Genomic DNA, 15446 nt, shown 5'->3' with positions numbered 1-15446 from the left:
GAAAGAGGGAAGGAAGAAAGGGAAATGGTAGAAGAAACTTAATTTGACCTCACGAATAGATGAAGGGAAGGATGCTGTTACAACTTCTCAGCACAGAATATCTCCAGAGAAATAACTTATTGGTATCTAAGTGAGTTTTATGCCTGGAAATTCACTGCTGTTTGGTCTACTTTATCATGCTCATGTTTTACTTTTTGTTTCCTTCCTGTGTTTAATTGCCTACTGACTTCTTTACTCCAAACAAGTAAGTAGATTTGCAGTTGAATAAAGTTGAAATTTCAAGCATACCTGTAAACAACATAAAATGCCTTTCTGTTTACAGAAAATAACATAAACTTTTGCCCCTCACATTTTTTGTATTTTTTGTTGCTTTACTCAACACAACAGCACTGTCCAAACTCTGAACCACATGTTCCAATCATCCTGTCCTTGCACCTCAAAAAGCACTAACTCCTACCTGTTCAATTGCAATTATATCCTATCAGCATAAGTGTCTTAACTTTGAATCACTGTTTTTTCAGTCCCTAATTATAAAATTGAAGGAAAAAAAAAAAACACAACACAAAGCCGACAACAAAATGAATTCGAATTCAGGCAGCCTCCAGAAGTTAAAGATCATCATCAAAAAGATGATCATTGACCCAAGTTAGTTACGTCAGTGTGCTTAATTGAAAAAGAGGTTATGGCTAATAATGACAATTCTGATGATGACAGTGATGGTGATGACATTCATGACAAGGATAATCCATATTTTGTAAACTCCTATAGTATACCAGGCGGGTTGATAAGTCTTTTTACATAGATCATTTTATCTCATTATTATGATAAGCCCAAAGGAGAGATACTATTAGTATTATTATCATTTCTATCTTACAGGTGAGAAAACTGAGGTTTAAACTGCTAACTAATTTGCCAAAGATCTTGTAGCTAATCGATGGGCAGGCCAGATTTCAAATTCAGGCTATTAAACACAAAAGACCTTATGTTTAACCTCAGGCCACAGAAATTCTATCCGTGTGAGCTTAATACTGGTGAAGCCTTAGCATTGCCTCTTAGGTTTGCAGGGTTTAGCAGGCAGAATTACTTACTTCCTATTTTGGTATTTTGCTCACTATTAGGATATATTATGAGACTTCAGCACTAGGTTGGATCTGGGGAAGAAATTAGCAGTTTCCACTCATTGCCTTTCTTATTTCAAAAAATTAGAACTCTTCATTTAAAAACTCAAGCATAGTCTTTTTCAGAAGTATCTTTTCAGGTGCCCCGTATGACACATGATAAACATTAAGTGAGACTTTTGAAATATAAATACTTAGGGATAATTTAGTTTTACTTATAAATTCTTAATTTGTATTAGCAAAGTCAGAATTTCTCATCAGTCTTCTACAAATTATATAACCTCTTTATGCCTCCATATTCTGATTTGTATAATAACATTATCAAACTCATTGGGTTATTATAAATATTTACAGATATAATTTAAGTAAAGCACAGTGCCTGGAATATAGTAGGTACTCAGTAAAAGCCAATTGTTGTTATCATTAGAGTTTACAGACTAGAAACTCCTTTTACAATTGACTCTACATAGACTCACTCTATAAGCTGGTTTCAAAGCTAGAAAGCAGCTTATTGATAAAATTCCTTTTGAAGGCTTATCATACATCTCAAGGAACCACAGCCAAATTGTTTCCCTAGAGGATTTGTAAGTTTAAGTAAAGGGTAAGTCTGGCTTTGCTTTCCTGGTTTCTAATTAACTATAAAGGCCTACTTTTCCTGTTGCCTTGTTCATTCACCCACGTGACAGAGAACAGAAAGCTATAAGTAGGTAAGTTTCTATAGCAGCAGCATGAATTCCATGACAATTTTTTAAACTGTGTTTCTCATTCTTTTCTTTTTTCTTTTTCTTTTTTTCATAGCTTTTCTGCCATAGGGTACATGTCAATTTTCTATGCTTAGTGTGTATAGGACACAAATGCACGCACACAAATACATAAGCATGGCTTCTGCCTATTTGGATGCTGCGTGAGAGCCAGAGTATGACCAGACTTCAACCTAGCTGGGTCCCAGCTTCAACTGTTTTCATCAGAAATTTTAATCTACAACTCTGGACTTCGCTAGGTGATGCTTGGCTTCCTTGTCTCTCTGTCTCTACATAGATGTGGGATGGTTACAAAAAGTCAGAAGCACTGGCAGAGGTGGTAAGACTCACCGACATTCTTCTTCCAGCTAGGCAGGTTCTGTCACTATTTCTGGACGGTGTGCTGAAAGAGGAGGTGATATGTATAACTACGAGGCTGACCCAATGGAAGCTCATGTTCAAACCTTCCCAGTGTTGTTCTACCTGCAACACTGACAAAAGAGGCCATAAGTCCTGGATGATGCTGCTCCTAGATGGAATGTTTAATCCAACTGGATACTTGAGTCACCACATGGAGAGCTGCTTGCAACTACAGTGGACTTGGTGTGCAAGATAAATACAAAAATAAATCTTTGATATGTTTATCCAGTGATTTGGGGGATTTTTGTTGCCGTGACATAAACCTATCCTCTCCTAACTAACGTGAAGACTATCAGCCTTATAGTTTACAAATCCTGGAGCAAGAGAATGTTTCTCCCAATAGTTTTGACAATGTCTTGGATAGGATTCTTTTTTTCTTAGTAGAGAAAGAATACAGTTTTATTACTGAAAGAGTATTAAACCAGAGTGCAATACACATCACAGGCAATCTACTAGGAGATCGCAAAGACAGAAAGAAAGCTGCCCCTTTTATAAAGTCAAGCAGATACAACCCATTACATACATGTTTCCAAGGTAAACAGTAACTAATCCTCAGGTCAGAGGACTTGATAGCACCATCTGTCACACAGTTCACCCTGAATTTTCCTGGTAATTGAGGTGACCATCTATGTTAGCTAATTAGCTTTATCCAGAGGAAAAACAAATTCTTATGCCTTTATGACAGAAAGTGGCATTTACAGCTTGGAGTTCAGTGTCCACTGACGTTGGGTAGGATTCTTATAGTCCCATTTGAGTCAAATGACCATTCCTGAACCATCACTGTGCCCACTGTGATTGACCTAACTGGCTAGTCCTATCCTATGTCATGACCTATAACCTAGATGGAGAAGACAGGAGCAGAATATACCCAACATCATCATATGGACTGAAAATGACCACTAGGGAATGATGGAGGAATGGTTCTCCAAAGTACACTGTATTTATACAGTGGGATGTTGATAGCTTCGGAGACTCATCCCTTGCTGACATGTAGTCATCTTGCTATAATAAGTGTTGTCGAGAGGAGTCACATTTGCTTCTCTCAAGTGCTTAAGTGGCAATTTGGCTTTTTACTTCTGTTGTCATCACTTTACTATGAAAGTGAACCCACATGGTTGGGAGTAGAGAAAGCTGTGAAAACCCAAGAATTAGACCTAATCTTTTATTTCCTTCTATCAGCTCTATGCAGTGTCTCCCCTCCAATTCAATTCAACAAAGCCATATAGAAATGCTGAGGAGGCAGCCAGTGGGACAGAGTATGGGAACAATCTGCTTAGTCTAAGTGGGAACCTGGAATAAGGACTAGTTCTGATTTCCAAAAGCAGGAAAAAACTGCCAGGGAAGATGGCGGAAGAGTAAGACACGGAGATCACCTTCCTCCCCACAGATACACCAGAAATACATCTACACGTGGAACAACTCCTACAGAACACCTACTGAACGCTGGCAGAAGACCTCAGACCTCCCAAAAGGCAAGAAACCCCCCCCACGTACCTGGGTAGGGCAAAAGAAAAAAGAATAAACAGAGACAAAAGAATAGGGACGGGACCTGCACCAGTGGGAGGGAGCCATGAAGGAGGAAAGGTTTCCACACACTAGGAAGCCCCTTCGCGGGCAGAGACTGCGGGAGGCGGAGCGGGGAGCTTCGGAGCCGCGGAGAAGAGCACAGCAACAGGGGTGCGGAGGGCAAAGCGGAGAGATTCCCGCACGGAGGATCGGTGCCGACCGGCGCTCACCAGCCCGAGAGGCTTGTGTGCTCACTCACCGGGGCAGGTGGGGCTGGGAGCTGAGGCTCGAGCTCTGGAGCGCAGGGAGAGGACTGGGGTTGGCAGCGTGAACACAGCCTGCAGCGGGTTAGTGCGCCACGGCTGGCCGGGAGGGAGTCTGGGGGAAAAGTCTGGACCTGCCGAAGAGGCAAGAGACTTTTTCTTCCCTCTTTGTTTCCTGGTGCGCGAGGAGAGGGGATTAAGAGCGCTGCTTAGAGGAGCTCCAGAGACGGGCGCGAGCTGCGGCTAAAAGCGCAGACCCCAGAGACGGGCGCGAGCTACGGCTAAAAGCGCGAACCCCAGAGACGGGCATGGGACGCTAAGGCTGCTGCTGCCGCCACCGAGAAGCCTGTGTGCGAGCACAGGTCACTATCCACACCCCAGTTCCGGGGAGCCTGTGCAGCCCGCCACTGCCGGGGTCCCGGGATCCAGGGACAACTTCCCCGGAAGAACGCACGGCGTGCCTCAGGCTGGTGCAACGTCACGCGGCCTCTGCCACCACAGGCCCGCCCCGCACTCCGTACCCCTTCCTCGCCCCGGACTGAGTGAGCCAGAGCCCCTGAATCAGCGGGTCCTTTAACCCCGTCCTGTCTGAGCGAAGAACAGTCACCCTCCGGCGACCTACACGCAGAGGCGGGCCAAGTCCAAAGCTGAGCCCCTGGGAGCTGTGAGAACAAAGAAGAGAAAGGGAAATCTCTCCCAGCAGCCTCAGAAACAGCGGATTAAAGCTACACAATCAACTTGATGTACCCTGCATCTGTGGAATACATGAATAGACAACGAATCATCCCAAATTGAGGAGGTGGACTTTGAGAGCAAGATTTATGATTTTTTCCCCATTTCTTCTTTTTGTGAGTGTGTATGTGCATGCTTCTGTGTGAGATTTTGTCTGTATAGCTTTGCTTCCACCATTTGTCCTAGGGTTCTATCCGTCCGTTTTTTTGTTTTTTGGGGTTTTTTTGGTTTTTTTCTTTTTTTTCTCTTAAAAATTATTTCTTTATTTTAATAACTTTATTATATTTTATTTCACTTTATCTTCTTTCTTTTTTTCCTTCCCTCCTTCCTTCCTCCCTCCCTCCCTTCTTTCTTTCTTTCTTTCATTCCTTCTACTTCTATTAATTCTTTCTTTCTACTTTATCTCCCTTTTATTCTGAGCTGACTGGATGAAAGGCTCTTAGTGCTGCAGCCAGGAGTCAATGCTGTGCCTCTGACGTGGGAGAGCCAACTTCAGGACACTGGTCCACAAGAGACCTCCCAGCTCCACATAATATCAAACGGCGAAAATCTCCCAGAGATCTCCATCTCAACACCAGCACCCAGCTTCACTCAACGATGAGCAAGCTACAGTGCTGGACATCCTATGCCAAACAACTAGCAAGACAGGAACACAACCCCACCCATTAGCACAGAGGCTGCCTAAAATCATAAGAAGTCCACAAACACCCCAAAACACACCACCAGATGTGGACCTTCCCACCAGAAAGACAAGATCCAGCCTCACCCACCAGAACACAGGCACCAGTCCCCTCCACCAGGAAGCCTACACAACCCACTGAACCAACCTTAGTCACTGGGGACAGACACCAAAAACAACGGGAAGTACGAACGTGCAGCCTTCAAAAAGGACACCCCAAACACAGTAAGATAAGCAAAATGAGAAGACAGAAAAACACACAGCTGATGAAGGAGCAAGATAAAAACCCACCAGACCTAACAAATGAAGAGGAAGTAGGCAGTCTACCTGAAAAAGAACTCAGAATAATGATAGTAAAGATGATCCAGATTCTTGGAAACAGAACAGACAAAATGCAAGAAACATTTAACAAGAACCTAGAAGAACTAAAGTTGAAACAAACAACGATGAACAACACAATAAATGACATTAAAAATACTCTAGATGGGATCAATAGCAGAATAACTGAGGCAGAAGAACGGATAAGTGACCTGGAAGATAAAATAGTGGAAATAACTACTGCAGAGCAGAATAAAGAAAAAAGAATGAAAAGAAAAGAGGGCAGTCTCAGAGACTTCTGGGACAACATTAAACGCACCAACATTCGAATTATAGGGGTTCCAGAAGAAGAAGAGAAAAAGAAAGGGACTGAGAAAATATTTGAAGAGATTATAGATGAAAACTTCCCTAATATGGGAAAGGAAATAGTTAATTAAGTCCAGGAAGCACAAAGAGTCCCATACAGGATAAATCCAAGGAGAAATACGCCAATACACATATTAATCAAACTGTCAAAAATTAAATACAAAGAAAATGTATTAAAAGCAACAAGAGAAAAACAACAAATAACACACAAGGAAATCCCCATAAGGTTAACAGCTGATCTTTCAGTAGAAACTCTGCAAGCCAGAAGGGACTGGCAGTACATATTTAAAGTGATGAAGGAGAAAAATCTGCAACCAAGATTACTCTACCCAGCAAGGATCTCATTCAGATTTGATGGAGAAATTAAAACCTTTACAGACAACCAAAAGCTGGGAGAGTTCAGCACCACCAAACCAGCTTTACAACAAATGCTAAAGGAACTTCTCTAGGCAAGAAACACAAGATAAGGAAAAGACCTACAATAACGAACCCAAAACAATTCAGAATATGGGAATAGGAACATACATATCAATAATTACCTTAAATGTAAATGGATTAAATGCTCCCACCAAAAGACACAGACTGGCTGAATGGATACAAAAACAAGACCCATATATTTGCTGTCTACAAGAGACCCACTTGAGACCTAGAGACACATACACACTGAAAGTAAGGGGATGGAAAAAGTTATTCCATGCAAATGGAAACCAAAAGAAAGCTGGAGTAGCAGTACTCATATCAGACAAAATAGACTTTAAAATAAAGACTATCAGAAGAGACAAAGAAGGACACTACAGAATGATCAAGGGATCGATCCAAGACGAAGATATAACAATTGTAAATATTTATGCACCCAACATAGGAGCACCTCAATACATAAGGAAAATACTAACAGCCATAAAAGGGGAAATCGACAGTAACACATACATAGTAGGGGACTTTAACACCCCACTTTCACCAATGGACAGATCATCCAAAATGAAAATAAATAAGGGAACACAAGCTCTAAATGATACATTAAACAAGATGGACTTAGGTGATATTTATAGGACATTCCATCCAAAAATGACAGAATACACATTATTCTCAAGTGCTCATGGAACATTCTCCAGGATAGATCATATCTTGGGTCACAAATCAAGCCTTGGTAAATTTAAGAAAATTGAAATTGTATCAAGTATCTTTTCTGACCACAACGCCATGAGACTAGATATCAATTACAGGAGAAGATCTGTATAAAGTACAAACACATGGAGGCTAAACAATACACTACTTAATAACGAAGTGATCACTGAAGAAATCAAAGAGGAAATTTAAAAATACCTAGAAACAAATGACAATGGAAACACGAAGACCCAAAATCTATGGGACGCAGCAAAAGCAGTTCTAAGAGGGAAGTTTATAGCAATACAAGCCCACCTTAAGAAGCAGGAAACATCCCAAATAAACAACCTAAACTTACACCTAAAGCAATTAGAGAAAGAAGAACAAAAAAAAATCCAAGTTAGCAGAAGGAAAGAAATCATAAAAATCAGATCAGAAAAAGCAATTAGAGAAAGAAGAACAAAAAAACCCCAAAGTTAGCAGAAGGAAAGAAATCATAAAAATCAGATCAGAAATAAATGAAAAAGAAATGAAGGAAACGATAGCAAAGATCAATAAAACTAAAAGCTGGTTCTTTGAGAAGATAAACAAAATTGATAAACCATTAGCCAGACTCATCAAGAAAAAAAGGGAGAAGACTTAAGTCAGTAGAATTAGAAATGAGAAAGCAGAAGTAACAGCTGACACTGCAGAAATACAAAAGATCATGAGAGATTACTACAAGCAACTCTATGCCAATAAAATGCACAACCTGGAAGAAATGGACAAATTCTTAGAAAAGCACAACCTCCTGAGACTGAATCAGGAAGAAACAGAAAATATGAACAGACCAATCACAAGCACTGAAATTGAAACTGTGATTAAAAATCTTCCAACAAACAAAAGCCCAGGCCCAGATGGCTTCATAGGCAAATTCTATCAAATATTTAGAGAAGAGCTAACACCTATCCTTCTCAAGCTCTTCCAGAATATAGCAGAGAGAGGAACACTCCCAAACTCATTCTACGAGGCCACCATCACCTTGATACCAAAACCAGACAAGGATGTCACAAAGAAAGAAAACTACAGGCCAATATCACTGATGAACATAGATGCAAAAATCCTCAACAAAATACTAGCAAACAGAATCCAACAGCACATTAAAAGGATCATACACCATGATCAAGTGGGGTTTATTCCAGGAATGCAAGGATTCTTCAATATACGCAAATCTATCAATGTGATTAACCATATTAACAAATTGAAGGAGAAAAACCATATGATCATCTCAATAGATGCAGAGAAAGCTTTTGACAAAATTCAACACCCATTTATGATAAAAACCCTGCAGAAAGTAGGTGTAGAGGGAACTTTCCTCAATATAATAAAGGCCGTATATGACAAGCCCACAGCCAACATCATCCTCAATGGCGAAAAACTGAAAGCATTTCCACTAAGGTCAGGAACAAGACAAGGTTGCCCACTCTCACCACTCTTATTCAACATAGTTTTGGAAGTTTTAGCCACAGCAATCAGAGAAGAAAAGGAAATAAAAGGAATCCAAATCGGAAAAGAAGAAGTAAAGCTGTCACTGTTTGCAGATGACATGATACTATACATAGAGAATCCTAAAGATGCTACCAGAAAACTACTAGAGCTAATCAATGAATTTGGTAAAGTAGCAGGATACAAAATTAATGCACAGAAATCTCTGGCATTCCTATATACTAATGATGAAAAATCTGAAAGTGAAATCAAGAAAACACTCCCATTTACCATTGCAACAAAAAGAATAAAATATCTAGGAATAAACCTACCTAAGGAGACAAAAGACCTGTATGCAGAAAATTATAAGACACTGATGAAAGAAATTAAAGATGATACAAACAGATGGAGAGATATACCATGTTCTTGGATTGGAAGAATCAACATTGTGAAAATGACTCTACTTCCCAAAGCAATCTATAGATTCAATGCAATCCCTATCAAACTACCACTGGCATTTTTCACAGAACTAGAACAAAAAATTTCACAATTTGTATGGAAACACAAAAGACCCCGAATAGCCAAAGCAATCTTGAGAACAAAAAATGGAGCTGGAGGAATCAGGCTGCCTGACTTCAGACTATACTACAAAGCTACAGTAATCAAGACAGTATGGTACTGGCACAAAAACAGAAAGATAGATCAATGGAATAGGATAGAAAGCCCAGAGATAAACCCATGCACATATGGTCACCTTATCTTTGATAAAGGTGGCAGGAACGTACAGTGGAGAAAGGACAGCCTCTTCAATAAGTGGTGCTGGGAAAACTGGACAGGTACATGTAAAAGTATGAGATTAGATCACTCCCTAACACCATACACAAAAATAAGCTCAAAATGGATTAAAGACCTAAATGTAAGGCCAGAAACTATCAAACTCTTAGAGGAAAACATAGGCAGAACACTCTATGACATAAATCACAGCAAGATCCTTCTTGACCCATCTCCTAGAGTAATGGTGGAAATAAAAACAAAAATAAACAAATGGGACCTAATGAAACTTCAAAGCTTTTGCACAGCAAAGGAAACCATAAACAAGACCAAAAGACAACCCTCAGAAGGGGAGAAACTATTTGCAAATGAAGCAACTGACAAAGGATTAATCTCCAAAATTTATAAGCACCTCATGCAGCTAAATAACAAAAAAACAAACAACCCAATCCAAAAATGGGCAGAACACCTAAATAGACATTTCTCCAAAGATATACATTCTGCCAACAAACACATGAAAGAATGCTCAACATCATTAATCATTAGAGAAATGCAAATCAAAACTACAATGAGATATCATCTCACACCAGTCAGAATGGCCAGCATCAGAAAATCTAGAAACAATAAATGCTGCAGAGGGTGTGGAGAAAAGGGAACCCTCTTGCACTGTTGGTGGGAATGTGAATTGTTACAGCCACTGTGGAGAACAGTATGGAGGTTCCTTTAAAAACTACAGATAGAACTACCATATGACCCAGCAATCCCTCTACTGGGCATATACCCTGATGAAACCATAATTCAAAAAGAGTCAAGTACCAAAATGTTCATTGCAGCTCTATTTACAATAGCCTGGAGACGGAAACAACCTAAGTGTCCATCAACAGATGAATGGATAAAGAAGATGTGGCACATATATACAATGGAATATTACTCAGCCATAAAAAGAAACGAAATTAAGCTATTTGTAATGAGGTGGATAGACCTAGAGTCTGTCATACAGAGTGAAGTAAGTCAGAAAGAGAAAGACAAATACCGTATGCTAACACATATATATGGAATTTAAGGGAAAAATATGTCATGAAGAACCTAGGGGTAAGACGGGAATTAAGACACAGACCTACTAGAGAATGGACTTGAGGATATGGGGAGGGGGAAGGGTAAGCTGTGACAAAGCGAGAGAGAGGCATGGACATATATACACTACCAAATGTAAGGTAGATAGCTAGTGGGAAGCAGCCGCAAAGCACAGGGAGATCAGGTTGGTGCTTTGTGACCACCTAGAGGGGTGGGATAGGGAGGGTGGGAGGGAGGGAGATGAAAGAAGGAAGAGATATGGGGACATATGTATATGTATAACTGATTCACTTTGTTATAAAGCAGAAACTAACACACCATTGTAAAGCAATAATACTCCAATAAAGATGTAAAAAAAAAAAAAAAAAAAGGAAAAATTGAAAGGAAAAAGCAGCGATCAGAATGGGCCTGGAATGATTATGAGGATGCCTATGGTTAGAAAATAAATGAAATGGCATTCCAGCCTCAGAGACCAGCATGAAGAAAGAAGTGAAAGTTTGTGTGGTCGCTGGGATGGTAAGGTATGGAGTCAACAGGCATGGTCCTAGCAGGAAACAAATGATAGGCTTGTTCAAAAGCAAAATTCAACCAAGGAAGCTTAAGATTTAATTGACTTTATTCAACAATTCAAGAATCGGGCAGGATCTAATCCAACAAATTGAAACGATCTCTAAGGAGTTATGCAAAATCAAAGGCTTTTATAGACAGAAGGGGGTAGAGCCAAGGAATAAGGCGATTACTTCATCTTTCTTTGAGGGGTGGAAGGGGTGTCTCAGGTAGGTTACCTCAATACTGCTGACCAGGAAATTCCACACTGACTGGGTAAGACTACACTCCTGGTAGAAGTTGAAATTTGCAATTAGGTTAGGTATTAAGTATTGGTTTGCTGATGTGGGGCTCAGCACAAATGTCTTCATTTGGGGCCTATTGTTTCTTTTAACAAGCTAAAAAGAATGACTAAAGAGAGTCTAATGGGGACTTCTGCAACGTATTTGGAAGGGTTACATGAAATTGTGGAACACGCCATGGCAGCAATAGTAGGAAGCAGTTAAGACAGGAAGAGGCAAGGGGAACAAAACCTAGAGAAATGTATAGCTGTAGAAGGCCATCTGACAGGAGTTTTGGCCTTTCATAGAGAAATGATCCCATTGCCAGCACAGCCTGGCAAAGACAGACGGCTCAGGGAATAATGACCCCCGCCTCCAGTACTCTGACTCTGATATTTCTCTGTTGTCTCCCATTGGCCAAACCCAGTGGGAAGCTCAGCTGGGATCCTCTGTGGAGATGAGCCTCCTGAGTCCTGGAGCAGGATAGACAAGATGGAGATGTGCAGGGATGAGAGCGAACTGCAGCACAGATGAAGAGAAGGGTGGAGTTCGAGATGAGCCTGGAAAGGTAGTTCGCAGCAAGAAAACAGAAGGGGGCAACCTATTATGAAAAAGAGGCACCCTAGATTTTTATCACTCTGGAAAAAGTACAAGATATACTTGGCACACAGTATTTCTGGAAAGCTCTCTTATAGGACTATTCTCTCAAATATTACCAATTGTTATACGTTAAAAAAGACCCTAAAGTCAGATAATCTGCGGCAACATTAACACAAGTTAATTAGGTATTTTAAGAAAGAGTTTCTTAGGTCTTTTAATACACTAATGTACACCATGAATGTGAAAAAGTGAAATATAATAATGTAGTATTTCCAAAATACATTTAACCATTAAACTTTTTTAAATAGAACATCTCTTGGTAATACCTAGAGCTCAGTAGTGCCAACTGAGAAATTACAACTTGGCATAAACTTGCTTTACTCTGTTGTGCTTTATGATATATTTTATACTTAACTATCTATCTTTTCAGTTATTTGAGGACAGGAAGGTGCCTTCTGAACCTTTTCGATCTGAAGCACTTTGCCTATTGCTAGGGGGTTGGAGATGGTGAGTAGAGAAGAGACCTCTATCTGAAAATGATTAAAGAGTCAAAGTAGAGAATTGAGACACGCAGGTAAGTCTGTAGTGTACGTAGGAGAGTCATGGAAGAACAGTGGTCGGGGAGGTGCATGGTACTTTTCAAAAGAGCAAGCCACAGGGAGGAATAAATTTGGGAATTAAAGTTCTACAGACCTTCAAAACGGCACGGTAGCCACACAGGGAGGAATTGTGGCCAGTTTGCCAAAGCTGTAAGCATTTCTGTGGGACAGAGAACAAAAACATCCAGGAGGGTGAATAAAATTCTTTCCCCCAAAAGCATGTCCCTTTTTAAGTCCCAGGCTCCTTCACCCGTGTTCATTTGCTTTTTATTCTCAGTGTATATAAGTTGAGTGTTGTGCTTAGGATCGATTTCCTGGAAAGCCACTTTAACTAGTGAAGATTCAACAATCATGTTCCATTGATTGAAGGATGATGGAATAATTTATCAGTATATTACTCAATAATTCAACGGAAAAAATATGTACCAAGTACCTACTATTTACACAGAATCATGTTGTCTAGTTGCGTGCCCCATATTCTGGAAATGAAAAGAGTAAAATAGAGTCTGCAGAATGCCAGAAAAGTCTCCAAATGAATGAACCAGGAAGGCAGAGAGGAGAGACACTTTTTGGAATACATATAGTTAGAACAAGACACACATATCTTGTCTGCCTATGTCCCATGTGCAATGCACAGACAGTGTACACACAGCCAGTCAATATCTGTCCTCTCGCCACTTACCCTGTTCCAACCCCAGCTCAGGGAACTTGCTGTAGCCCATCAACAGCTTATCTGAAAGAGTCTGCGGGGTTCTAGAACTGCCATTCCAAGGGCTAGATGAGAATGCATTTGGATTACTCCAAAGAGTAACCTTGGGTTTGAAGGACCATTCTGTAATTTTCCGGGGGTAAGGGGATGGGGAGGATATTGCCTGGTGAGCATGCAAGTTTAAAAAATCATGCCAATTTCACTAGAATTGCTTAGAACCTTAGCTCTGGTGAACTGCGGATGAGAGTACTTTACACTGTTAACAGGAGAGGGGGCTTCTTTAGGAGCTGCGCTGACCTTGAGATGACTGAAAATTTGGAGTAAAAGTCTTGATGCAGTTCATCAAATTGGATTCAAATGAAAAGTCTAATGTAGGGCCACTTTAATATCACACAAAGAACTCATCCCTGAATTCGGGGAAATAAAAGCAGGGGGCATATGTCAGACTCAGCAAGAGCCAGGGGTATAAGGGGTGGGGGGTGGCAAGGAGAGTGTTTTGTTCTCATTGTATTTGTTTTTCTCCTTAATAGAGAATAGAAGGGGGATGGCTTGATGTCTGAGATAATGCAGTGTTTCCTCAATTCAGAGATGGTCATTTGTTCCTGTTTCAAATTTGAACATCTTAAAAATTCAGGGTGAAATCTTATACTTTCTATAAGCTATGGAAGGTCACAAAGTGGTGGCTGTCATTGCCTGGGCACAGACAAACTTGGTTGTAATTCCTTATGACATCACTAGACCCCTTGACATTTCAGTCAACAAGCTGTTTAAGGATCTTTTGGGCAGGAATATATTGTTGTTGGCTTTCCAACAAACGGTTATTGTCTAAAAACCTTCCATTGTCACTTTCTAGTAATGCACCAGTGCCAGAATTTACTGATTAGGTATTAGCAGCAAAGAAAAATCTGGAAGACAATTGGAGCACTGTTGATTAACACATTTAATGGCACAAAGAAGATATTGTGGAGAAAAAAATATGGATGTTGATGACTCTGAGTCAAAGAGTGATTCCTGGAGACTGACATAAAGCTGCAGAAAAAATGGACAAAATTGCACAATGAGCTAATTTTGCTATTGTTATTTGAAAGGTTTCAGGAAAAACTTGATATCTAGAGAAGAAGAAATGTGTCTGAAGCGTATACTGTTTAATGCTTTTGATAAAAAATGGGAAATTCAGCTTTTTAAGGCTATCTTACCGGCAATTTTAAGCTGTAGACCTGTTGAGAAAGAATTTTATGTGTTTAGTTATTTCCTCAGTGAATAGGTCAGCAATCTATTATTTGTTGCATGTCTCTTAGGGTAGCATAATCTGAATAATTAAGTCTTTACATAATAGAAAAGTAAAAACCTTTAACTCTATAGTTGACCCATGGGAACAATAATTTAAAATGTATAAAATGTCCCTGCCTTAGTTAGGAGTTTAAATGGATCATAATTTCACTTTTCATTGATGATTGCATCATTACCCACATAAATTCTTGTAAATCCATGAGGAAATTGCTACTCTTCTGCAGTCCTTGGTTTCCTCATCTGTGCAATAAGGAAGGGAAGGGTTAACTGGGCAATTTTAAGGTCATTTTATGCCTTGAATGCTTATGCTTTTCTTGTATTAAAATCATTAACATTTTAGGCTGAGACTGGGTCATTGATCTCCTCTATCTATGTGAAAACTCCAACCTAGAGGGTATTTCTAGGTGCAGTGGAAAGAACAGCACAGCTAGATCCGGCATCTATGTGACCTAGGCCAATTACCAGTTCTGGGCCACAGTTTTCTCATCTGTAAGAGGAGAAACCATACGAAGGGTCCATGAAGCTCTGCTATGATTTTTAAAAAACATAAGTTTAAGCACACAGAGGCTGCTGGAAAGTTGGAGACAGACTCTCAGGATTTTTGGCTTACTCTTGTGGAAAATAACTCTAAAGTCAAATCTCAACGTATTTTCTAAGCAAACTTCAATTGTGGGATACACATAGAGAGTAAAATTTCTGCCATTGTATTCTCTGCTGCCCTTTCAATGGCTATCCTCTTAGACTTCTCCTACTGTCTGCATCAATGAACTCATCCATTAGTAAATATACACCATGTGCCTATTTTACGCGAGGCATAATTTTAGGAGTTGGCTTTCCTAGCCTAAAGGGACCCAATCTGATCAATT

The sequence above is a fragment of the Lipotes vexillifer genome, unplaced genomic scaffold, assembly GCF_000442215.2.
Source record: "Lipotes vexillifer unplaced genomic scaffold, Lipotes_vexillifer_v1.1 scaffold916, whole genome shotgun sequence".
Lineage (NCBI taxonomy): Eukaryota > Metazoa > Chordata > Mammalia > Artiodactyla > Lipotidae > Lipotes > Lipotes vexillifer.
Note: the sequence above shows the minus strand (reverse complement) of the source record.